Below are 15,000 nucleotides of genomic sequence, written 5' to 3'. Positions count from 1 at the left end.
TGGGATTTTTTTTATCATAGACCGTTGCATTAAATCCACCTGTGCAATTACTGGGTACCTGGTGTGACGCAGCCCAAGGAATCCTCTTTTTGTATATGCCACAGGCAGGTCCTGGGGCTGGATTTCCTATAAGATTTTGCCCTGAAGCTAAGTTACATTGGGTCACATGACCCAAAAAACGCCAAGACTTGGCCTTATGTTTTGGGCGCATCTGTTCATTAGGATTATCCTTCATTCAGAATCTATGTTATGGGAACGGATTAGTGGCGACACCACACGCATATATAATTATTAATATGAATATGAATATAAATAATTTTATATATATTATATACAAGCATAATGCTACATATCTCAATATGCAATTCGTTCTACCGACTTAGAGCGAATTGGATATTAAATACAATTTGTAGCTTTAATGTTTGCGTATATCAAATGCCACAGGAAGGTGATAAATATCCATTCATATATACAGGGTGTCCATAAAGTCCCAGTACCATTATAGGTAATAAATATGTACAATTGTACTGGGGCTTTATGGACACCCTGTATGTATATATATATATATATATATATATATATATATATATATATATATATATATATATATATATATATATATACACACACACACGAGATACGAAAGCTGACACGAAAAATTTTACTGCTCTACATACGAAAAGTTTTCAAGATACGAAAGGTTTCTGAAAGTCCGAGATTCGCCCGATAACAATTTTGAAACTCGCGCCACGCGCTGCCATCTTAGTTCCATAAACTCGCCACACCTCCTGCTCTCCCATTGGTTCCTGAATGCTAGCCAAGCCCAATGAGATCCTCTCCTATTGGACAGCATCCCTCCCATCATGCATCTTACGTGGTGGCATACCTTCGCTCGGCCACTTTGCACCCGAAGCTTTATCCTACGCATGCAGCATTCGTTCGGTCCAACGATTTCGTTTAGTATCGTAAATTCGTTAGTGATTTCGTTGTGCTACTTTATCGTGTTGTGAGAACCTAATTAGTATACGTACTACATATGTAACTTAATTACGTACAGTACATATTAGTCATGGGTCCCAAGAAAGTTGCTGAAGTTCACAGAAAGAAGAGAATGCTTTCTATGGAGACAAAAATGGAGATAATAAAAAAGTATGAAGCTGGCTTGCGGTTGAGTGTGATCGCTAAGGAATACGGCCGAAATCCGTCGACGATAGGCACCATCCTTAAGCAGAAGGAAGCCATCAAAGCAGCTACACCTTCCAAGGGCGTGACTATTTTGTCCAACAAGAGGAGCCATGTGCATAATGAAATGGAAATGCTGCTTCTTGTATGGATCGAGGACAAAGAAATCGATGGCGATACGATAACCGAGACAGAAGGCCAGCGCTTTTTTCGGCAATTTGATTGCCCAAGCGGAAGACGACAACGAAGAGGGGACATCAACGGCAACCCCAGAGTTCAAGGCTTCTCATGGGTGGTTCGAAAAATTCTGTAAACAGACTGGCATCCATTCGGTGGTGAAGAAATTAAAATTACGTAAAGTATAAAAAGTAAAAAGAAATGTAAAAATAAAAAAAAAGACAAAATAAATTTTATTTTAAGTTTTTTGTAAAGTTAAGTGTTACAGTTTTGTTAATGTGTTTTGTAAAGTTTAGTTTGTTTTTCTGACATTTTTTTATGTGTTTCATAAAGTTAAGTACATATCTGCCGTTTGTCCTCCTCCTCCTCTGCCACCACTTTCGGAGATAGCCTCACTCGAAAGGTAAGCTTCCACATTTTACGTTAAAGTAATAATATTTCTTGTACACTAATATACACTTTATTTACAGGTTTTGCATTTTTATTATTAAGTTACATATTGAATGGTCCAAATTGTTGTAGTATTTCATTGTTTATAGGTCAATTTATCTTTATTATAAAATTTACTGGGGCGTTTTTGGAGGGCTTGGAACGGATTAGCCATTTTACACGTAAAATGTAGTCCAAGATACGAAAAACTCATGATACGAAGGGCGCCTCGGAACGGATTAATTTTGTATCTCGAGGTACTACTGTATATATATATATATATATACTATATATATTATATATATATATATATATAATATATATATATATATATATATATATAATACATATACATATATATTACATATATATATATATATATATATATATATATATATATATATATATATATATATATATATATATATATATATATATATATAGGAACTTCATTACGGAGCAACTTTTTCATTCGTAACTCTTTACGCGAAAACTCATGCAAGCAAAAGGCCCAGTAATGCCACATTCACGTTCACTTTTCGACTTTATTTCTTTACCTAATTACTCTCTCATACTTCTCAGTGGCAGTGTATTTAATATAATTTAATAGCGCTTATTTTACACTGATTATATATAATATATTATATATATATATATATATATATATATATATATATATATAGTAAAAGTTTATTAAGAAAAGTTTCGTGCCATCCTGACTCATCATTAGTCTGTAATATAAAATTATTCACATTTATAAAATATAAATTTAAAGTTTACTTGCCAATTTAAAAAGGAATACATAAAAAAAGAACGAAAGTTATTCATTAGTTGTTAATAACTAAAAACAAAAATTATTTACAAGGTGACATTAAAATTGACGAAATTTAAGATTAAACAGGAATAGCAACTTTTACAAAGAGGAGGATAAGAAAGAAATGTTGTGGGACCGTCATTTGCCCAGACCTCAACTACGCCAAGAAAGGCTATGAGTAGAGGATTGACTCGAATTGGGGGAAGGAACGAGGTGCTTGATATGAAAAGAAAAGCGTCGTTATATATTGGCTGTGCTCGGTATTGTCAATTATCGTGAAAGGTTTCTTGTTAATTTAAATTTTACAATGAGCTGCATGATTTCTTATATTAGAAATTCAGGTTGGTTATCCTCTGGCCATGCTTGGCAGGGTGATGCTTTTTTGGAGTTCGTGAATATATATATATATATATATATATATATATATATATATATATCTATCTTATATATATATATATATATATATATATATATATATATATATATATATATATATATATTCACGAACTCCAAAAAAGCATCACCCTGCCAAGCATGGCCAGAGGATAACCAACCCTGAATTCTCTAATATAGGAAATCATGCAGCTCATTGTAAAATGGAAATTAACAAAACACATTTTACGATAATTGACAATACCCAGCACAGCCAATATATAACGACGCTTTTCTTTACATATGAAGCACCTCGTTCCTTCCCTCAATTCGAGTCAATCCTCTACTCAGCTTTTCTTGGCGTAGTTGAGGTCTGGGCAAACGACGGTCCTACAGCCATTCCTTTCTTATCCTCCTCTTTGTAAAGGTTGCTATTCCTGTTTAATCTTAAATTTCGTCAATTTTAATGTCACCTTGTAAATAATTTTTGTTTTTAGTTCTTAACAACTAGTTTTTTATACATTCCTTTTTAAATTGGCAAGTAAACTTTAATTTCATATTTTATAAATGTGAATCATTTTATATTACAGACTGATGATGAGTCAGGATGGCACGAAACTTTTCTTAATAAACTTTTATATATATAAATATATAATCAGTGTAAAATAAGCGTCATTAAATTTTACAAATATACTGCCACTGAAAAGTATGAGAAAGTAATTAGGTAAAGAAATAAAGTCGAAAAGTGAACGCGAATGTTGCATTACTGGGCTTTTTGCTTGCATGAGTTTCGCGTAAAGAGTTACGAATGAAAAAGTTGCTCCGTAATGAAGTTCCTGTAATTCCAGCGAGGCACGAAATTCTCTCTCTCTCTCTCTCTCTGCTTATATCCCTCGACTCGACCTATTTTCTCTTTCAAGTGATCTTCAAATAAAGTCTTTTTCGTTCACTAAACCTTCATTTCACTATCACAGCGGGTCCTGCTTTTATTCCTTCCTCATATGATCCTGCGCCCATAATGAATTCTTTGTGACAATGACACCAAATCCTACCTCGTATTCTCCGCTATCCTCATAAAGTCCTCTTATTTCAGTAGGTGTGTCCTAACTACTATTTTATCCATCCCATTGTTTCAGTCATATTGTGCTTCAACCGAGTAATCATCAGTTTGTTTGTGTGGTGTTTTTACTTTGCATGGAACCAGTGATTATTCAGCAACGGGACCTACGGCTTTACGTGACTTCCGAACCACGTCGAGAGGGACTTCTATCACCAGAAATACACAGCTCTCACACCTCAATGGAATGCCCGAGAATCGAACTCGCAGCCAAAGAGGTGGCACGCCAATACCATACCGACCACGCCACTGAGGCGCTTTATTCATCCGTTGTACCTAAAAGATAAAATCTCTTTTTACCATTAAATCCATTCGCTTAATAACCTTTTTGCTTCAACAAGAAGGCAACGAAATATTCTTCTTCACAACTGTGATTTCTCATCAAATAAGCGCATTACAGAACACATTCCCAAAAGAATCTCATCTGTCTTATAATCACATAAGAACTCGTAACTCAATCACCTTTCATTTTTATCAGACCATGAAGGTTGACCACCATTTAAGTCCTGCAATTTCATCAAAGTCTTTATTCACTTCAGGATCACTTTCTCTCACCGTCGCACTTCTATCTTTTCCCTGCACGCAGCCTTAAACCTCATATCGTTAACTAAAGCACTTTTGAGCTCTGATTTATTGTTAGAATATTTGAGACAACTTATATCAAGTAACAAACGCGCCGATGTTTCTTCGACGCAGTTGAGTTCTCTGTACTGTGTATAATCAAAGCCACCGAAAATAGATCTATCTTTGGGTACTCTCGGTACAATGGTGTATGACCGCAGCCCATGAAACCTTAACCACGGATCAACGGTGGCCTGCCTTATATCGTTCCCAGTTGCACGATTATGGCTAACTTTTTTTTACCCTTAAATAAAATAAAAGCCTCTCAGACTAGAGGGCTGCAATTTGTTATATTTGATGATTGAAGGGTCTATGTATTAGGGCTTGTGCCTTGTATGATAAGGCGCCCTATGAGGTAATGTTAGACTAGCGATAATCTATACGCTAAGTCGGTTGGTATTGCACTTCCATCTTCAATGGAGTGTCTGGGGTTTTGTAGATCACTTACGAAGTCGGTATTATCTTTACGACGATGTGTTGAACTCATGGTTCGGTGAGGTTCTTGTAGAAAACACAAGGTATAAAAATAGTATATTCTTCTGAAGTTTTACATGATGAAGATCAGGTATGATCGTACAAGTCTTCTATGACGATAGCTTGATCGCTTCTGCCAATGATGATGGCTAATCCTATTCCTCTACATGATAAAGCTTAGGTAAAGAGGTACAGGTCTTCTAATGACGATCACTAACTCTGTTCTGCCTGTCTACCATCTCCGTTACAAGTTATGAAGGAACAGACAGTAGTTCGAACATATGAACATACATACAATGACATAGTTTCATACGAACACACAATCAAATGAGACACGCTACAGATCACGTAGGCGGTAGTTGTCTCAAGCAGGGAGCTTGGACTAATGTTTTATAAACAATTGAATGACTACAGGTGACGGGCATGTTATCTTAGCCTACTTTTTATTGTATACGTCATTCTTTTAGCGTCTCTAGTCTGATCACATTCCTGCAAGCAATCTGGTTGACCTCTTTAGTTTTAGACTTTTATATATATGGACTAACATTCCATATTTTTATTATGTAAATACTTACATTAGCTCGGTCAGCTACCAAAACCAACTACTGAATATTACTCAAACTTGACTTGCATTTGACTTATAGGAGTGTGATACAGACACTATGCGAATATATATATATATAAGAAAAGAAAAATTCATGGTGTACATGAATTGATTCAAGTAATAAAATATAAAACAATGATATTGGTAAATATATGATCACATGATATATATAATGATACAGTTTTTCACCTCATCTCTTTAAGATACTTATGCTACAGAAAATACTAATGTACTCTGATAATTGCATAGAATGAAGATTAACATGATAAAAAATCATATTTTAACTGATAAAAAATTTCATATATGAAATGATAAAATTATTAATGTTTATGCTGATTGATTCGTTGCTTTTTATGCTAACTGTTATATATCTGCGGATATTGTTAAGGTAAAAGGTAACTGATTGATTAATAGGCTACCTGAGTGTTTATACATATGTATATGGATTCATATAATTATGATTAATATATGTGCACTTTAAATAGATTCCTATTGCGTACACGCAAAGATATATTTCGATTCCGTTTATTTATGATCATTTATATAAGAGATTCCTATTGCGTACACGCAAAAGATATATTTCGACTCTGTTATTTATGATCAATATATATAGATTCCTAGTGCGTACACGCAAAAAATATATTTCGATTCTGTTATTTATGATCATTTATATATAGGATACATGACGAGGTTTATACTACTTCACATTTAAACTAGCTTTCGAACCACTTTTCGTCCATTACACAGTTCCAGACAACCACCTATAGCCACTGAAACGGCCTTTTTCAATGGTTAAAACAACAAGGTTAAAAGTTTGCTGGGCGGTCCAACGTTCTATTTTTGCGCTCATACTTATTCTCTGCATCCTAAGCTACACGATTACGTTCGCGATGAATAAAAAAAAACATCCCCAGCACGAGTCCTTCGCCAGCAGCAAAGTAGAGTTGAATATCCTTCGGGTCGTAATTGTCGGAAGTACGTCCCCATTCGTAGTCGATTCCGACAGCCGCCGGAGCATTCCGCATTAAAACGAGATTAACGACGAGATACGGTGTCGGTCGAAGAAGTCCATGAAATTCCTTTCACATTGTAGGCGTTGTTACTTGACTGTAGTCGTCCGCTGCGACGAACGATTTTTGGAGTTGCGATGTGAAACTCTCATACTGCAGGATACTGTAACCAGGTTCCATTAATCAGCCTGCAAGTGAAATTATACTTGTCACAAGGGCAAAGTAAATTCAGACGACATCCAAATACAGGGAGGGAGAGAGCCATTTAGACCAGACTTAACCCACATGAATTCGCTGATATTTGGAATTCAAAAGAGTCCGCTGTACAAACTTTTTTATCCATGGCATTAACAATGAGTGAACCTATCCAGGTCTATGATGACTGTAAAAATATCCATAATTATAAAAATAAATAGATATCAATACGAATCTCAAGAAAATTCGATATTACTGGTAGTAGTTACAACAGACAAGAATGGAAAACGGAGCTAATTGTAAGATTGCCAGGCAACATAAGAGTCAAAGAGAAGATTAATCATGATTCTATGTGCCCTAACAAAAGTTTCATATTCAATTTTCTCGTGCGCATCCTCTAGGTTAACTTTTAACATTATTAATAGGTAGGAGATGCAACGAAAAACCCACTATGTAAACTAATTTCTATATAAAACTTTGGGTTTTTCAAGAAAATGTGACATTTTCCCATGAATGTTTTACTTGAATTGTAATAGGCTAATGTTGCAAGTAAATATTTCATATATACATATCTTGATACTTCTAAATGTCTATGAGGTTCAGAAAAAAAAAATTAATTCATTTTGTTGTTATGAAATTCTATTTGCTTATTTTGTTCATTAATTTCAAAATGATTGCAAGTCCAACTACTTGCATTACACACACGGATAAGAATATGTTATGTGGCTGTCATGTGACCTATGAACCACATGTGAAGTTCATGAGCTGAGCATTCCTTTCTCCAGTCAATCTGCTTTTGCAAGCAGAGACGACACACAGATGAAGCCTGTGTAAGCAGATTATTGAGTGTTAAAAGGAACAAATGCTGATACGGCAATGATGACGTCGTCACTTGGCAGGAGATTGCTCTCAGCCAGCTAAGAGTTACGTTACTTGCTGTAAGAGATACGACTTTAGGATAAATTTTTTGTTTTTTAATACTCGACCCGCATGAGAAGAATGTCCTGAAAAAAAAAAAAAACAACAGTACCAAAATTGAACAATATATTAGTTTCATGTTGGCATTATGTTAAATAAATATTCCTTATTCAAACTATATGAAAAAAGGTTCCATACAAATTCAAATATATATATAGCCCTGTATAAGATTCATATAGGATTATTCCATGAATAACATTTTCATCTTCTAGACTTCCTGACTTTTAAAATCTCTTTTATTTTATTTTATTTATTTTATTTATTATTAGTTTATTTATTTATTTATTGTTTTTTTTTTTTCCATTGACTACGAATATAAATCACCGGGACAGACAATATGTCAGTAGATTTTGGATATGTGTTTGAACTTTTAGCTTATTTGTCATTACTAAAGCGTTAAGTTAGAGTTCAAAATCTTTACGCATATATATTTGGATATTTAATTATCTATGGTTACGTTTTTGCTTATTGATTTTATCGTGATTCCTTTTTATTATAATTTGTAACCCTTCCGACTTCTTACGGAGTGTATTATATTGAATCCACTTGTATCCATATTTATTTTATTTTTTTATATTTATTTATTTATATATTTTTTTATATATATTTGATAAATTAATGGTTGGCTTGAATATGTGGAAAAGTGTTCTAGCGGCGTACCGTATAAGGCTACTTGCGGCATCAATTCTATAGATACAGATATAAATGATAAAGGTTTTATTTAAAACCGCGAGAACCGCTATAATCCGGTCGGATCCAATATCACGAGTTGTAACTCGTAAGACATTGACACTTCCTATTTAATTATCCGTTATTCTACCAAACCGATTGACTCTGGGTGATAAAATATATTATTGGTTTTCTTGATGGAAAGGAATCACACAACGTGTTAAGGAGATTATTATTGATTTACACCACCGAGTCACAGATTATTATGTGTTGAATTCCATATTTACTGGATTTAGCACTCATAAATATTCCTAACGCACTCAAATTGCGGTGTTTGTTTTTAGTGCTATTAATTCCTATATAACGTGTCAAGGAACTATTAACACTAAGAAGTGTTTATTCCCTCTGTCAGACTCGTAATTTCTGTTATAATTCTACGTATATTCTTTCAAGGATTGATTTGTCACAGGATAGGCCCCTAAACTGACAGGTGTCTTAGTGTATCCCTTGTTTTCATGACACATGTTACAATTAGTTTATGTGCTTTTTATATCTGTAAGCATTGTAGGCCAGAAAAATAGTGATTTGGCTTTCTGTGGACATACTATGGAACCCTGGATGACGGAATGCAACCAGTTTATGACGATTGGTATGAAAGAGATTATTATTACTACCTGGTCGTTAGTCATCTGCTGTGTTCTTTCGAGTTTTCCTCGTCACGGACCTACATATAATACTACATTTGATTACAATTATTCTGATACACATACCTTAAGTATACTTTTGCTTTAGGGTTTCTGCTCGAAGTGTTTATTGGTTTGCTTAGCCGCTGACCCTGTTTCCGTTTCGAAGTGTTTATTGTTTGGTGTTTATTGCTGCTGACTCTGTTTCCGTTCGAAGTGTTTATTGTTTGGGTTATGTCTGTTGACGCTTGCTTTGTTCAGTTTGTAACAGTTCTGCGCTCCAACCCAGATATTCAATGCTCGCGATCTCTTGGGTAAGGAATTTCTTGTTTAGATACGGTTTTAACAATAGGTACGGATGTTTCTATATTTTTTAGTCTAATTAATGGTTCTTTGCGGTATGGTGCGGGATTGCGGGATATGCGTCAGCTATGATTATTTGCTTTCCCCAGTAGAATATCTTATCTTGGCTCCAAAGACCTGAATGATCATTTGTCACCGAGTTCCTTTTGGACTGTGATTAAAGCCTTTGAAAAAACTCGGTAAAGGACTCATGTTCAGTAAGGACTTTATTTTTCATGGATAGCCATAGATTATGAACAATTAAAATGTACTAGTGTTAAAGATACCTAGCCCTTCCTTGCCTATTACTGCATATTTACTTTCAAAGGGCTTTAGTTTACGTGAATAAAAAGCTATAGGGAAGAACTGTTTATCATACTACTGAAGTAGTATCCCTCTTACCCCTTGGTCTGAGGCGTCTGTTGCGATAAAAAAAAATTCCTTATTTAAATCAGGGATTTTTAAAGTTAGGTAAGCTGCATTTTCCGCTTTTAAGATATCAAACGCCTGTTGATGCTTTTCAGACCATAATAAATCTACGCTCTTCTTCGTAAGATCTGTTAAAGGAGCTGTCATGATTTGGAAAGAGTTACATATTTACATACGATTGTAATACCCACTACAGCGCAAAAGTGCTGTATCCCCCTTTTACCGTTAATAGGTACCGGAAGTTATGAATAGCCGACGCCTTACCATGGACTACTTTTAAGACCTTGACCAGACACATAAAACCTAGATAAACATGTTCGGTTTTAAAAAACTCTCATTTAGATATGTTACTCTGAGATTATTTGTCTTTGTCTCTGTAGCACTAGCTCTACTTTATGTGAATGTACTTCTAAGGTATTAGAAAAGATTACAAGATCATCCATATAGGCATGTAGGTTATCGCCTAAAAATCTCCAAACACTATATTGTAATTTGGGGCGCAACGTAAGCCGGAGGCATACGTAAAAATTGATAATGTCCCCTGGGTGTGCTGAAAACGGTGTATGAGGTACAATCACTTAGGTAATGGTATCTGGTAAAAGCATTTAAGTAAGTCCAAGTTGGTGAAAAAAAAATTTATTCTAACCTAACGGAGATAAGATGTCGTCGGTACATCGCACTGGAAACTATCGGAAGTCGTTTCCTTGTTTAAGCGACAGAATCTACGCAGATACGCCAAGTCCGATCTTTTATGGCATGACATTTGAGGGAAAAATTATATGGGCTTATTTGATTTCCTAATGGCTCCTATTACTAACATTTTTCAACTTCGTCATTTATCTCTATTTTGAAATTTCATTGAGAGTCTACACGAAGGTACGTATATAGCTTTATGTTTGTCCTTAGACCGTATTTTGTGTTAAATTACATCCGTTTTTTTCCAGAGATCACTCGCCAGTGGAGAAACTTCCTGGTATTCAGGTAAAAGATAAAAACAAAAAAAAAATTCTGCTGAATCACCTCTGCTTGAATGACTTTACGGATATTACTTTAGATAGATTATCAGAGAGATTCGTCCACGACTGGTTGGGCGTGATTAAAAATTAGCAACAATAAAAATGCGATATTTATAACTTCCGTATCCACGATAATGTATACTTTTAGGGCTTTGTTCGCGGAAATCGTTATATTTCAGAGTGTCGGGAAGGATTAAAATTTCATTTCCCAGCAAAGTCTTTTACACGCACTAAGACATTCGAGGGTGCATGCTTCTCGAGATTTTGCGTGCAAAGTACGACTGCGGTTGTGGGAGAATTCTGTTGGGTCATTTGAACAATGTTACGATTTATGAGACAAATGTATAGTTCCTTTATATAAGTTATTATTTGATTAACTGTCTCATTTTTGTTCAAAACGATTTTACTATGTTTTGAAGGTTTATAGGATTTTCCTTTGATAAACACGCCTTATTTGCAGGATGTAAGATAAATATTTTGTATACCCCTAGATGAATCTTACAATTACACTAGATACAGATCAATGTTTTTTATAACTATAGAGGTATCTGTAAACGCTCGCCTTATCCGGACTTCTCATTAGGGAAGTTCGAACAACAGACGGTGAGTCCGTAAATACTGGTAATTAATTGTACTAAAGGAATAAATAAGATATTCTAATTTTTACGGCGCGTACAGTTGGGCTTAATCCACCAGTATTTATTATAACTTAATGTATTAAAATTAAAACGAAAACCTGCTCTGATTACTTATACGGTCGTGTGTTTCATAGGAAAAATCCTTTTTAATTCAAAAAGATATTGGTATGAACCAACATCGCTTTTCCCCACTCTGCTAGAGTCGCTTATTGCGTGGAATTTGCTTTGCTTTGAAAACTCGGCAGATTTAACTAACCTTGACCGCTTGACTAGGTGACACAGTAACCGAGTTTGCTTGTTTGATTCTGAAAGGCTACTGTTTCTATTTCTTTTTTGTAATAATTAGGATCCTTCTCTTTATTACCATCGGCAACGTATTGTGTGTTTTTAGCATTATGTTGCTGGTTACGTATACAGCAATTGAATGACGAACTATTAGGAACTGAGCGATTACTAATAAGACAAGTTATCTCTACTGTATTCAATATTAACTGTTTGTACTTCATTCTTGTTTGCTAAAATGTTTGAAATAGTGAGGGATCCTGGTCAGCTCATTTAGCCTGACGAAAGTTTTTTACAGACATGTTATTCCTTGCAATCCAGCCATATTTTTAAAGTTAAGTTGAGTCATTGAGGTTCGATATTTTATATAACTCAAAAAACTCAAGGCTAAAACTGCGATCGGGACTTTGCAAAAGAGCATTTATTGTCATGACGCGAAATAGTGTTACCTCTAATTTATCTAGATTTGTACGGGTGTTCCACTTGTTTTTGTGTGTTTTCTAATCACTACGGTGCTTAACGACCCTATCCATGCATCTGTATAAATACAGACGTCCACTGCGTAACGCATATTCACTGTTTTAATATGATTTGTTACGTAAGGGATTAATAATCACCCAAAATGATAAATTAACATAGTTATATGATTATGATAATTTTCAGTAGAACTTCTGGAAACAGACACTCAAAGATAAAAAAACTCGCAGTAGCGAAATCTCAATGATGTAGATAATTTCTGTAAAAAAGTAAGATTAAGAATGTCTCGTACTTCAGCCCACAGGAATAACGAAATTCGACCTGTAAAGGAAACACTCAAAGTTACTCCAAATGAATAAAAAAATTGTACTTAGCTTGCTTTTTGTGGGAAGTCACGGTGTTCCGATAAACGACACACGGCCTTGGTCCTCCTTCTCTATTTAGCGGATGACCTGGTTTGGCTTCAGTTTCCCCCGTGCGCGTTGTTTCGATGATTCGAGCCCTTGAAAGATTCGATGCTGCAGACGCGTTCGGTTTGTTTCTTGGAGTGCCGGAAACGCTCACTAACGATGTTTTCTTGATTGATTCTAATGAGAGACGAAGCTTGCGTTTGTCGTAGGAAAAAGGACACGTCGTTTTTTTGTTTCTTGAAGTTATTCACTAACGATGATACTAAGTTTGGTTGAAGAATCTGTTTGCTTTCGTCGTCGTTGAAGAGTTCTTATTGTTTTCTGAAGTCGCTCACTATGTTGCTTGAAGAATCTGCTGCTTCCGTCGTCGTTGACTTCTTATGATACATGATTTATTATTCTGGTTTTTCTTCGTAGGACGTTGTAGAGTTCTTCTGGTACGCTGGCCACCAAATCGATTAGGCTTGCCTTGTATGATAAGGCGCCCTATGAGGTAATGTTAGACTAGCGATAATCTATACGCTAAGTCGGTTGGTATTGCACTTCCATCTTCAATGGAGTGTCTGGGGTTTTGTAGATCACTTTACGAAGTCGGTATTATCTTTACGACGATGTGTTGAACTCATGGTTCGGTGAGGTTCTTGTAGAAAACACAAGGTATAAAATAGTATATTCTTCTGAAGTTTTACATGATGAAGATCAGGTATGATCGTACAAGTCTTCTATGACGATAGCTTGATCGCTTCTGCCAGTGATGATGGCTAATCCTATTCCTCTACATGATAAAGCTTAGGTAAAGAGGTACAGGTCTTCTAATGACGATCACTAACTCTGTTCTGCCTGTCTACCATCTCCGTTACAAGTTATGAAGGAACAGACAGTAGTTCGAACATATGAACATACATACAATGACATAGTTTCATACGAACACACAATCAAATGAGACACGCTACAGATCACGTAGGCGGTAGTTGTCTCAAGCAGGGAGCTTGGACTAATGTTTATAAACAATTGAATGACTACAGGTGACGGCATGTTATCTTAGCCTACTTTTATTGTATACGTCATCTTTAGCGTCTCTAGTTCTGATCACATTCCTGCAAGAAAAGCTAATCTGGTTGACCTCTTTAGTTTTTAGACTTTTATATATATGGACTAACATTCCATATTTTTATTATGTAAATACTTACATATGATCAACATACCAATTTGCAGCCCTCTAGCCTCAGTAATTTATAAGATCAGAGGGCGGAAGGACAGACAAAGCCATCTCAATAGTTTTCTTATACAGAAAACTAAAAATTTACCACTCCTCAGATTTCCCTCGTATTTATGGAGACCATAACTTCAATCTGTTTGTCGTAAAAGCATACTTGACAAAATCAAATTCTGTATCAAAACCGAGAATATATTTTCCTTTTGCAGCGTAGAGAGTGTTGATCTGCAAATGCCATGACTTTACGATGCAATGGTTTACACACAACGCTCTCTCTCTCTCTCTCTCTCTCTCTCTCTCTCTCTCTCTCTCTCTCTCTCTCTCTCTCTTACTAAAATATTAACTCTTACGGAAATAAAACAAGAGACTGTCCTTGTTCTCAAGGGGAGAGAGACACTCACTCGCTATTACTGGGAACATTCCCTTACCGAGGTTTTAGGAGTCTCTCTCTCTCTCTCTCTCTCTCTCTCTCTCTCTTTCTCTCTCTCTCTCTCTCTCTCTTTGATTTATATATATATAAACAAAAAATATATGTACATTTAAATGTATATAAATATACATCCAATACACATATAACTGGATATTTACTTCTTAAACCTTACAGACCCCCCCACCTCTCTCTCTCTCTCTCTCTCTCTCTCTCTCTCTCTCTCTCTCTCTCTCTCTCTCTCTCTATATATATATATATATATATATATATATATATATATATATATATATATATATATATATATATATACGGGGGATATGGATGTGGAAAGCCTATTTTCTAGACACTAAACCCATATGGAATCTAATCAGCTGATTTCTACAAAAATTATAAATTCATAACCAGAATGACGATATATGTAAATATTTTATCATT

This window comes from Macrobrachium nipponense, chromosome 37, assembly GCF_015104395.2.
Source record: "Macrobrachium nipponense isolate FS-2020 chromosome 37, ASM1510439v2, whole genome shotgun sequence".
NCBI classification, from domain to species: domain Eukaryota; kingdom Metazoa; phylum Arthropoda; class Malacostraca; order Decapoda; family Palaemonidae; genus Macrobrachium; species Macrobrachium nipponense.
The sequence above is the reverse complement of the archived record's forward strand: the minus strand, read 5'-3'. Positions refer to the sequence as shown.